The following is a 10,361-nucleotide window of genomic DNA, read 5'->3' as shown; positions in this document are numbered from 1 at the left end:
CTCCCTATTCCCCTCCTCTAGCGCAGAGCACAGCATCAGTCAGGAAGGTGCACACTGCTGACTGTGGGGGGATTACTCCCTATTCCCCTCCTCTAGCGCAGAGCACAGGATCAGTCAGGAAGGTGCACACTGCTGGCTGTGGGGGGATTACTCCCTATTCCCCTCCTCTAGCGCAGAGCACAGGATCAGTCAGGAAGGTGCACACTGCTGACTGTGGGGGAATTACTCCCTATTCCCCTCCTCTAGTGCAGAGCACAGGATCAGTCAGGAAGGTGCACACTGCTGACTGTGGGGGGTATTACTCCCTATTCCCTCCTCTAGTGCAGAGCACAGGATCAGTCAGGAAGGTGCACACTGCTGACTGTGGGGGGATTACTCCCTATTCCCCTCCTCTAGCGCAGAGCATAGGATCAGTCAGGAAGGTGCACACTGCTGACTGTGGGGGAATTACTCCCTATTCCCCTCCTCTAGTGCAGAGCACAGGATCAGTCAGGAAGGTGCACACTGCTGACTGTGGGGGGGATTACTCCCTATTCCCTCCTCTAGTGCAGAGCACAGGATCAGTCAGGAAGGTGCACACTGCTGACTGTGGGGGGATTACTCCCTATTCCCCTCCTCTAGTGCAGAGCACAGGATCAGTCAGGAAGGTGCACACTGCTGACTGTGGGGGGGATTACTCCCTATTCCCTCCTCTAGCGCAGAGCACAGCATCAGTCAGGAAGGTGCACACTGCTGACTGTGGGGGAATTACTCCCTATCCCCCTCCTCTAGTGCAGAGCACAGCATCAGTCAGGAAGGTGCACACTGCTGGCTGTGGGGGGATTACTCCCTATTCCTCTCCTCTAGCGCAGAGCACAGGATCAGCCAGGAAGGTGCACACTGCTGGCTGTGGGGGAATTACTCCCTATTCCCCCTCCTCTAGTGCAGAGCACAGGATCAGTCAGGAAGGTGCACACTGCTGGCTGTGGGGGGATTACTCCCTATTCCCCTCCTCTAGTGCAGAGCACAGGATCAGTCAGGAAGGTGCACACTGCTGACTGTGGGGGGATTACTCCCTATTCCCCTCCTCTAGTGCAGAGCACAGGATCAGTCAGGAAGGTGCACACTGCTGACTGTGGGGGGATTACTCCCTATTCCCCTGCTCTAGTGCAGAGCACAGGATCAGTCAGGAAGGTGCACACTGCTGACTGTGGGGGAATTACTACCTATTCCCCCTCCTCTAGTGCAGAGCACAGGATCAGTCAGGAAGGTGCACACTGCTGACTGTGGGGGTATTACTCCCTATTCCCCTCCTCTAGTGCAGAGCACAGGATCAGTCAGGAAGGTGCACACTGCTGACTGTGGGGGGATTACTCCCTATTCCCCTCCTCTAGTGCAGAGCACAGGATCAGTCAGGAAGGTGCACACTGCTGACTGTGGGGTATTACTCCCTATCCCCCTCCTCTAGTGCAGAGCACAGGATCAGTCAGGAAGGTGCACACTGCTGACTGTGGGGGGATTACTCCCTATTCCCCCTCCTCTAGTGCAGAGCACAGGATCAGTCAGGAAGGTGCACACTGCTGACTGTGGGGGGGATTACTCCCTATTCCCCCTCCTCTAGTGCAGAGCACAGGATCAGTCAGGAAGGTGCACACTGCTGACTGTGGGGGGATTACTCCCTATCCCCCTCCTCTAGTGCAGAGCACAGGATCAGTCAGGAAGGTGCACACTGCTGACTGTGGGGGGATTACTCCCTATTCCCCTCCTCTAGCGCAGAGCACAGGATCAGTCAGGAAGGTGCACACTGCTGACTGTGGGGGGATTACTCCCTATTCCCCTGCTCTAGTGCAGAGCACAGGATCAGTCAGGAAGGTGCACACTGCTGGCTGTGGGGGAATTACTCCCTATCCCCCTCCTCTAGTGCAGAGCACAGGATCAGTCAGGAAGGTGCACACTGCTGACTGTGGGGGAATTACTCCCTATTCCCCTCCTCTAGTGCAGAGCACAGGATCAGTCAGGAAGGTGCACACTGCTGACTGTGGGGGGATTACTCCCTATTCCCCTCCTCTAGTGCAGAGCACAGGATCAGTCAGGAAGGTGCACACTGCTGACTGTGGGGGGATTACTCCCTATTCCCCTCCTCTAGCGCAGAGCACAGGATCAGTCAGGAAGGTGCACACTGCTGACTGTGGGGGAATTACTCCCTATTCCCCTCCTCTAGTGCAGAGCACAGGATCAGTCAGGAAGGTGCACACTGCTGACTGTGGGGGGATTACTCCCTATTCCCCTCCTCTAGTGCAGAGCACAGGATCAGTCAGGAAGGTGCACACTGCTGACTGTGGGGGAATTACTCCCTATTCCCCTCCTCTAGTGCAGAGCACAGGATCAGTCAGGAAGGTGCACACTGCTGACTGTGGGGGGATTACTCCCTATTCCCCTCCTCTAGTGCAGAGCACAGGATCAGTCAGGACCTGGGGGAAGCTGCGGCTCCTGTGTCGGTGATAATATACAAATGCTAGTGTCAGCATTCCCCTGGCGTACATGCCTGTGCAGCACCGAGTCGCCCACTGCACCTGGGAACGCAGCAGCCATTACTGGCACGCCCACGTTCCACCCAGGAACGCCCATTGCTTTGCCCATGCAGTAATGATCCCATCTGAGCCTCTGTGCGTACACTCAGGGTAACGCATGCGCCATAGGGATTTCTGCATCCGTCGCACACGCGCAGCAGCAAATAATCCCTCAACTACGTGCGCATCGGAATTGCGTGGCCAGGCGAATAACGCCCCACGTGTGTTCTATAAGGGTGACCTTGTGGCACTACCACCCTAATATGGAGAACACGGGGGGACATGGCCCCCAAATGTGCAACAAAGTTTCCTAAGCAACAAATTAACATCAGCAATTTCAGAACATTACTGTGTAACACTTCCAGTAAGATAGTACTTATTTAGAGTGCAAGCTCTGCAGAACAGCCCAGACTCTGCACACTGTAAGACTCGCACTGCCGGGGAGAAGGAATCCCTGTAACCAAGTCATGCAGCGACATGTACCCTACTGCTGTGTCAGAGGGGTAAGTCCTGTCCAGACCTGCAGCACATCGCACACGTACACAACAGGACAAAAAGAGGATTTGGAGAGTGACTGCGACGCTCCAACCTCCTCAGAGTCTGCCCACGGCGGCCCCACTGCATCCAGATACCAGCCCAGGCGTCAGCCATGCAAAGCAGGGAGCACTTACATACAACCAGGACCGGATCTAGGGGGGGCGAAGGGGGCGACCGCCCCCCCCTAACACAGTCATAGCCACGCCCACTTTTGAGCAGAAGAGAGCTCTCCGGGGAGAGCCCGAGGCAGAACGATGTGCTGCAGCTTATGCCACAGCAGCACAGAGGAGCCAGGAGAGCAAGGGTTACAGAGCATTTGCCCCTCACTTGCTGGTGTGTGGGTACTAGGGCTAATAAATACAATTACCCCATAGCACAGTCACATGTACATAGAACAATCACAAAGCTCTATCTCAGTCTCACTCAAAAAGTTCAGTCAGAATTGAGAGAGGAGGAGTTAGGATTGCAGATGGGAGGAGTTGGGACTGTAGAGGGAGGAGTCAAGATTAAACAGTAAACCGCCTCCCCCTAAAGAAAAGTCTAGATCCGTCCCTGCATACAACATAATGACTCTGCATTGTGTCAGGGGTTACACGACTGGTGAACCGGCCACCTGATGCTCGCAATACACTGGTGTTACAGCCCATCGCCCTGTCAATACCGCACAGCGCCCTGGCAATACCGCACAGCGCCCTGGCAATGCCGCACAGTGCCCTGGCAATGCCGCACAGCGCCCTGGCAAGGTTGCAGAAAGTATATTTCATGAAATACATAAGTGTTTTACAAACAATGCGCCTGCATCCATTTTCTGAAATATTCCATATTCACCATCAGTTTTCCTTGAAAGGAGCCTTCTCACTGATTCCTCCGACAAAGACGCAAGGCACAGACCAGAAAACCAGCGCTCTATATCTGTAACCCCTTCATTGCCAGTGAGGCTCTCTGAGGAAGCCTGGATATTCTGCAGCCCTCTCCTGTATATCTTCCTTACACAGCGGTCAGTGGCCCAGACCGTATCGTGGCCTCATTGAAATGGGCTGGCGCTAGCCTAAGTATATTGGTGGTCATTCCGAGTTGATCGCTAGCTGCATTCGTTCGCTGTGCAGCAATGAGGCAAAAAAACGGCACTTCTGCATATGTGGCGCAATGCGCACGCGCAACTTACTATTACAACGAACGATGTAGTTTCACACATGGTCTAGCGATACTTTTCAGTCGCAGTGCTGGCAGCAGAGTGATTGACATGAAGTGGGCGTTTCTGGGTGTCAACTGACCGTTTTCAGGGAGTGTTCGAAAAAAAGCAGGCGTGGCTGGGCGAGCGCAGGGCGTGTTCATGACGTCAAAACAGGAACTGAACAGTCGGAAGTGATCGCAAGCGCTGAGTAGGTATTGAGCTACTCTAAAACTGCACAAAATTATTTTGTCGCCGCTCTGCGATCCTTTCGTTCGCACTTCTGCTAAGCTAAAATACACTCCCAGTGGGAGGCGGCATAGCGTGTGCACGGCTGCTAAAAACTGCCAGCGAGCAACTCGGAATGACCCCCATTGTCCAAGTCTTAGGCCTCTGGCCCCTTGGCTCTTCCCAGTCTTCATGTATACTATTTGGCCTCTCTGCTCACCCACTTAAGGTGCGCACGCACACACACACGGTGCGACTCTGGCTAAAGGACGATTTTGACTTTTGCGATTTCCCTTGAACTCGCCAGAGCCCAGAACCACTGATAATGACTATACATACGTTGCGAATTTGACTATATTAGAAACTAGATTGGACACTTGATAGTCAAAATCGCGTTGCCTGCACAGTCTATTTTTTCTTGCGATACCGACCCCACGGGAGCACGCAATGGTATCGCAAGCTGTATACATACAGTGCGCTATGTGCTAACTTTACTTACAATTTTGACTATATAGTGGATATCGTAATCCTATATCGCACAGTGTGTACGCTCCTCTAGTGTGCTGGCTGTACCCCAGAGAGACCCTGCACTGGCGGGCTTACTGACTGAGCAGACGGGGTCCCTACTTACTCTGTCACACTTTTTAGCTTCTACATCTACATTTGCTGGTTTGACGCCACTGTTGCGCAAGGCCGTTCCGATTTGGAGGGGAGGGGGGGTTGCGAGGGGTCGAGTATTTACCCTGATGCTCCTTTATGGGTAATTACCTAGCACTGGCCATTTTGGCTGTTATATTTCTGTATTAACAATTTCTTATATAGCGCAGCATGTTCCGTTGTGGTAACTCTTCTGTGCCACAACTTTACATGGATAGTATTCTTAAATCTTTTGCACAATTACAAGGAGAATATAGCAGCACGCAGCCTTTTATAGATACCTCCAGCTTCACCGTGCTCTGCGCCCAGTGTCGGAGCAGCTATTTGCCCCTTTCCCACCCACCTCTAAAGTCCATGTGGGGCCGAGAGGTAAAGCACTAACCAATCAGCTCCTGACTGTCATTCTGCAGACTGTGTTTGAAAAATGGCATTCCTCCCAGAAAATAAACTTCTACTGGGTAGCGCCATCTAAGATGGCGTCACCTACTGGATCCAAGCACCGAAATGTATTGCATCCCGGAGCTTGCTACATATGGGAACGTGGACAATATTTAGAAACGGCATTTTCTGAGTTTTGCCCCCATTTTCAAGCTTAGTACATCCCGCCCTGCATGCTTTGATAAATACGCCTCTAAATCTGGTCATAAAAAAGATCACCGTTTTAAAGAAGAAATAATAAATCCTTTAGGGGGGGGGGGGGGATCCAATTAGCAGCGGTTAATTACCATGGCTAACTGTTTCGCTGGGGTCAACTAATTAGCCCCGATGAGCCGGACACTGGTGAAACGCGTTGGATCTGGCAGGAAATAGAGGAGAGGAAAATGTAAAGTCTCCTAAATCATGGAGAAGCAGGGGGCCGCAGATGGAGGCTCTAGGGTCCGACACAGTTGCTGCCCCAACGCACCTTATTCGGGTTTGCGGAGTGCACCCCAATATGTAGAAATGCGTAAAGCTCTTCCTAAGCACCAATCTAGCGCCTGTCTTCCTGCTAGCAGCGCTTGCTGTGTGACATCATGATGTGACGTGCGTGGGGAGGCATTATGAACCAATACCTCAACCTTAAAGAGCCACTAAGACATAAAACATTTATCTGATGTGAAGAGGGGATTTGTAACCTTTATAATACTGGGAAATACTGTGCCATGTGCTCTGCAGCCTGGAAATCCTGTGTACATGTGATATCTGAGGGCAGTACTGAACACTGTGCAGAGAGGGGGGACGTTACCTTGAAGGAAGGTCAGGAAGACAGAAGCTGTGGGGAGTTATGTAATGGGCTGAGAATTGGGAAGACATGGTGAGACTTGCATCCTGCCGCGGACACCAGTGCTTCCAGATATAGTGTATAAAGAATGTGACCTTCACCCTTTCATAACACAAGTGTAAGCTAGTAACGTTCTCAGGGGCGCAGGTGTGGGCTGGTAATGCGCTCAGGGGCACGGGCTGGTAACGCGCTCAGGGGCGCGGGCTGGTAACGCGCTCAGGGGCGCGGGCTGGTAACGCGCTCAGGGGGCGCAGGCGCGGGCTGGCAACACGCTCAGAGGCGCGGGCTGGTAACACGCTCAGGGGCGCAGGCGCGGGCTGGTAACACGCCCAGGGGCGCAGGCGCGGGCTGGTAACACGCCCAGGGGCGCAGGCGCGGGCTGGTAACATGCCCAGGGGCGCAGGCACGGGATAGTAACGCGCTCAGGGGCCCCGGACAGCCACGCGCTCAGGGGGCCTAATAGTACACCCTGCGCATCCCCCACAAAGAACTGATTAATTTACCCCCAGCATGTGTTAACCCATTCATCCACTGACCCTTTAATCAATCCACCACCAAAGCATATCCCCACTGCAAACAATAATTTCACCCCCTCCCAACACCTACTGTATAACACATATACCCATGCCCCCCCCCCACTCATTACCCTACTGCCCTCAGAACCCATCACCCTATTGCCCCCAGCACACGTTAACCCCCTTAAAAAAAAATTAAACCATCCACCCACCTCATTGCCCCAGGCACACATTACCCCATTGTCTCCCTTTGCATCCAGCACGCCTAACCCCACTGCATCCAGCACAACTTACCCCACTGCATCCAGTACACCTTACCCCACTGCATCCAGCACACCTAACCCCACTGCATCCAGCACACCTAACCCCACTGCATCCAGCACACCTAACCCCACTGCATCCAGCACACCTAACCCCACTGCAGCCAGCACACCTAACCCCACTGCAGCCAGCACACCTTACCCCACTGCATCCAGCACACCTAACCCCACTGCATCCAGCACACCTAACCCCACTGCATCCAGTACACCTAACCCCACTGCATCCAGTACACATTACCCCACTGCATCCAGCACACCTAACCCCACTGCATCCAGCACACCTAACCCCACTGCATCCAGCACACCTAACCCCACTGCATCCAGCACGCATTACCCCACTGCATCCAGCACGCATTACCCCACTGCATCCAGCACGCCTTATCCCACTGCATCCAGCACACCTAACCCCACTGCATCCAGCACACCTTATCCCACTGCATCCAGCACAACTTACCCCACTGCATCCAGCACGCCTTATCCCACTGCATCCAGCACGCCTAACCCCACTGCATCCAGCACACCTAACCCCACTGCATCCAGCACACCTTACCCCACTGCATCCAGCACACCTTACCCCACTGCATCCAGCACACCTTACCCCACTGCATCCAGCACACCTTACCCCACTGCATCCAGCACACCTTATCCCACTGCATCCAGCACACCTAACCCCACTGCATCCAGCACACCTAACCCCACTGCATCCAGCACACCTTACCCCACTGCATCCAGCACACCTTACCCCACTGCATCCAGCACACCTAACCCCACTGCATCCAGCACACCTAACCCCACTGCATCCAGCACACCTAACCCCACTGCATCCAGCACAACTAACCCCACTGCATCCAGCACAACTAACCCCACTGCATCCAGCACACCTTACCCCACTGCATCCAGCACACATTACCCCACTGCATCCAGCACACATTACCCCACTGCATCCAGCCTAACCCCACTGCATCCAGCACACCTAACCCCACTGCATCCAGCACACCTAACCCAACTGCATCCAGCACACCTAACCCCACTGCATCCAGCACACCTAACCCCACTGCATCCAGCACACCTTACCCCACTGCATCCAGCACACCTAACCCCACTGCATTCAGCACACATTACCCCACTGCATCCAGCACGCCTTACCCCATTGTCCCTCAGCACACATTACCCCCATTGCCCCCCAGCACACATTACCCCCATTGCCCCCCCAGCACACATTACCCCCATTGCCCCCCCAGCACACATTACCCCCATTGCCCCCCCAGCACACATTACCCCCATTGCCCCCCCAGCACACATTACCCCCATTGCCCCCCCCCAGCACACATTACCCCCACTGCCCCCCCAGCACACATTACCCCCATTGCCCCTCAGCACACATTACCCCCATTGCCCCCACATTACCCCCATTGCCCGTCATCACACATTACCCCCATTGCCCCTCAGCACACATTACCCCCATTGCCCCCCAGCACACATTACCCCCATTGCCCCCCCAGCACACATTACCCCCATTGCCCCTCAGCACACATTACCCCCATTGCCCCTCAGCATAGACAAATTAATATTATCTTTTGCAGAAACTAGCAATCCTGACCCCAGTGTAGCTGTGAGACCCTCTCTCCCCTCGCTATGTACATACAGGGAATGCAGGGAAGGGCCCCGGGCCCCAGGACACAGCATTCTTCGCACCTACTCACCTGCCACACACCGACAGGAGCCCGTCTGCAACTTGCTCTATAATAATTGTTCATAGAGAACTGGCCTGTAATGCGCTGTCCCACCACTGTGCGGAGCACGAGTGCCGCTCCCGGGGGCCGCCGGGATACGTAGTCCTCTGCGCAGCACCTGAGCAGAGCGACGAGCGGCCGGGGACTACAACTCCCGGGCACCCATGCGGCCGCAGCCATAGACTGCGGAGATAGGCTTCCTGGGAGCTGTGCTAACAGCTGGGATCCCGGAGTGACGTCAGAGAGCACCCAGCCTGCATTAACCCTTTCCAGGGCATAATAGCCTTATCTGGAGCCCAGTGGCTGCAGGATGCATGCAGACCCCTCATTATCCCCCCCTCAGTGTACAGGGCAGGTCACAGCTGCTGATATGTCACTATGCAGGAGCTAGAGGTGCACAGTGCAGCATGTCAGCATTGTCTGTGTGTGTGTGGGGATCTCCTGCACCTCATGAGAAATTATTTATCTTCTCATTAATAATTGTTACTGAGGTACTATGGCTAGGGATAGAGGACAGGGAGGGGAGGCCTGGGGAATGAAGGGGTACATTCATAGGTAAGTGAGTGGGTTGCCATAGAACAACAGCTGCAGCCCACGCTCGGTGAGTGCGCATGTATTCATAGGTCCTGGGTGGCACGGTAGTTAAGAGCGCCTCCACAGTCATGCCTGTAACATGCGGCAGCTGGTCCCTGTGGATGAATACACCTTGCGCCCTCATGCGACTCTGCCCAGTAGCCCAGTCCCCACGGTTTCTCAGCCACCACACTTCCATTCTTTGATGTCTCCTGGCCACCCTGCGGCTGTCTTCTGGTTGCCCGGCCGCAGCTCCTCTGCCTGTCTCAGCGGCGCTGCGCGCCGTCATATGTCACACGCTGCGCCGCAATGAACAAAACCCCCCTTTGTTACTCTAGCCACCGCCAGCGCAATAAAACTGTAGTGGCTGCAATAAAGCTACAGCCCAAAATTGCTAATTAGAACTTAGATGTCCAGTCTGCCTAGATGCCCCTATGATTCTCAGGTGCCCCTAGGCATTGGCCTATCTGCCTATACCTAGGACCGGCCCTGGTCAGCAGAATAACATAAGTCACGCTACAGAGGCAGAGTCGGCCCTAGGCAAGATTTTGGCTGGTGCCCCCTAGCACCGCCGCTAGTTCCGCCTCTGACCCTGCACCCTTTCCCGGCACCCAGAGCCGGCCTTAGGCATAGACAAACTAGGCTTAGGGACACCAGCAGCTTCTGCTGATTAAAATGATATGCGGCATGCCTATATTCTGTGTGTGACTGCGGCTGTATCTGCATACAAAATGCTACGTTGCAGTGTATTCCTGTAATGTAGCATTTCATATGCAGATACAGCCGCAGTCGCACACACAATATAGGCATGCTGCAT

At 54.1% G+C, this 10,361-nt stretch overlaps 1 protein-coding gene across 1 annotated transcript in view; it reads right to left on the bottom strand.

Annotated features, from left to right (window-relative positions):
- Positions 1-9,049, bottom strand: part of TBXAS1 (thromboxane A synthase 1) — a 66,158-nt gene extending 57,109 nt beyond the window's left edge. Inside the window, exon 1 of the mRNA XM_063929251.1 lies at positions 8,942-9,049. The gene's annotated coding sequence lies outside the window, so the exon portion shown is untranslated. The remainder of the gene's footprint in view (positions 1-8,941) is intronic.
- Between the last annotated feature and the right edge of the window lie 1,312 nt (positions 9,050-10,361).

Source organism: Pseudophryne corroboree, chromosome 6, assembly GCF_028390025.1.
Source record: "Pseudophryne corroboree isolate aPseCor3 chromosome 6, aPseCor3.hap2, whole genome shotgun sequence".
In the NCBI taxonomy this organism is placed as follows: Eukaryota; Metazoa; Chordata; class Amphibia; order Anura; family Myobatrachidae; genus Pseudophryne; species Pseudophryne corroboree.
This window is presented reverse-complemented; position numbering and strand designations above follow the sequence as displayed.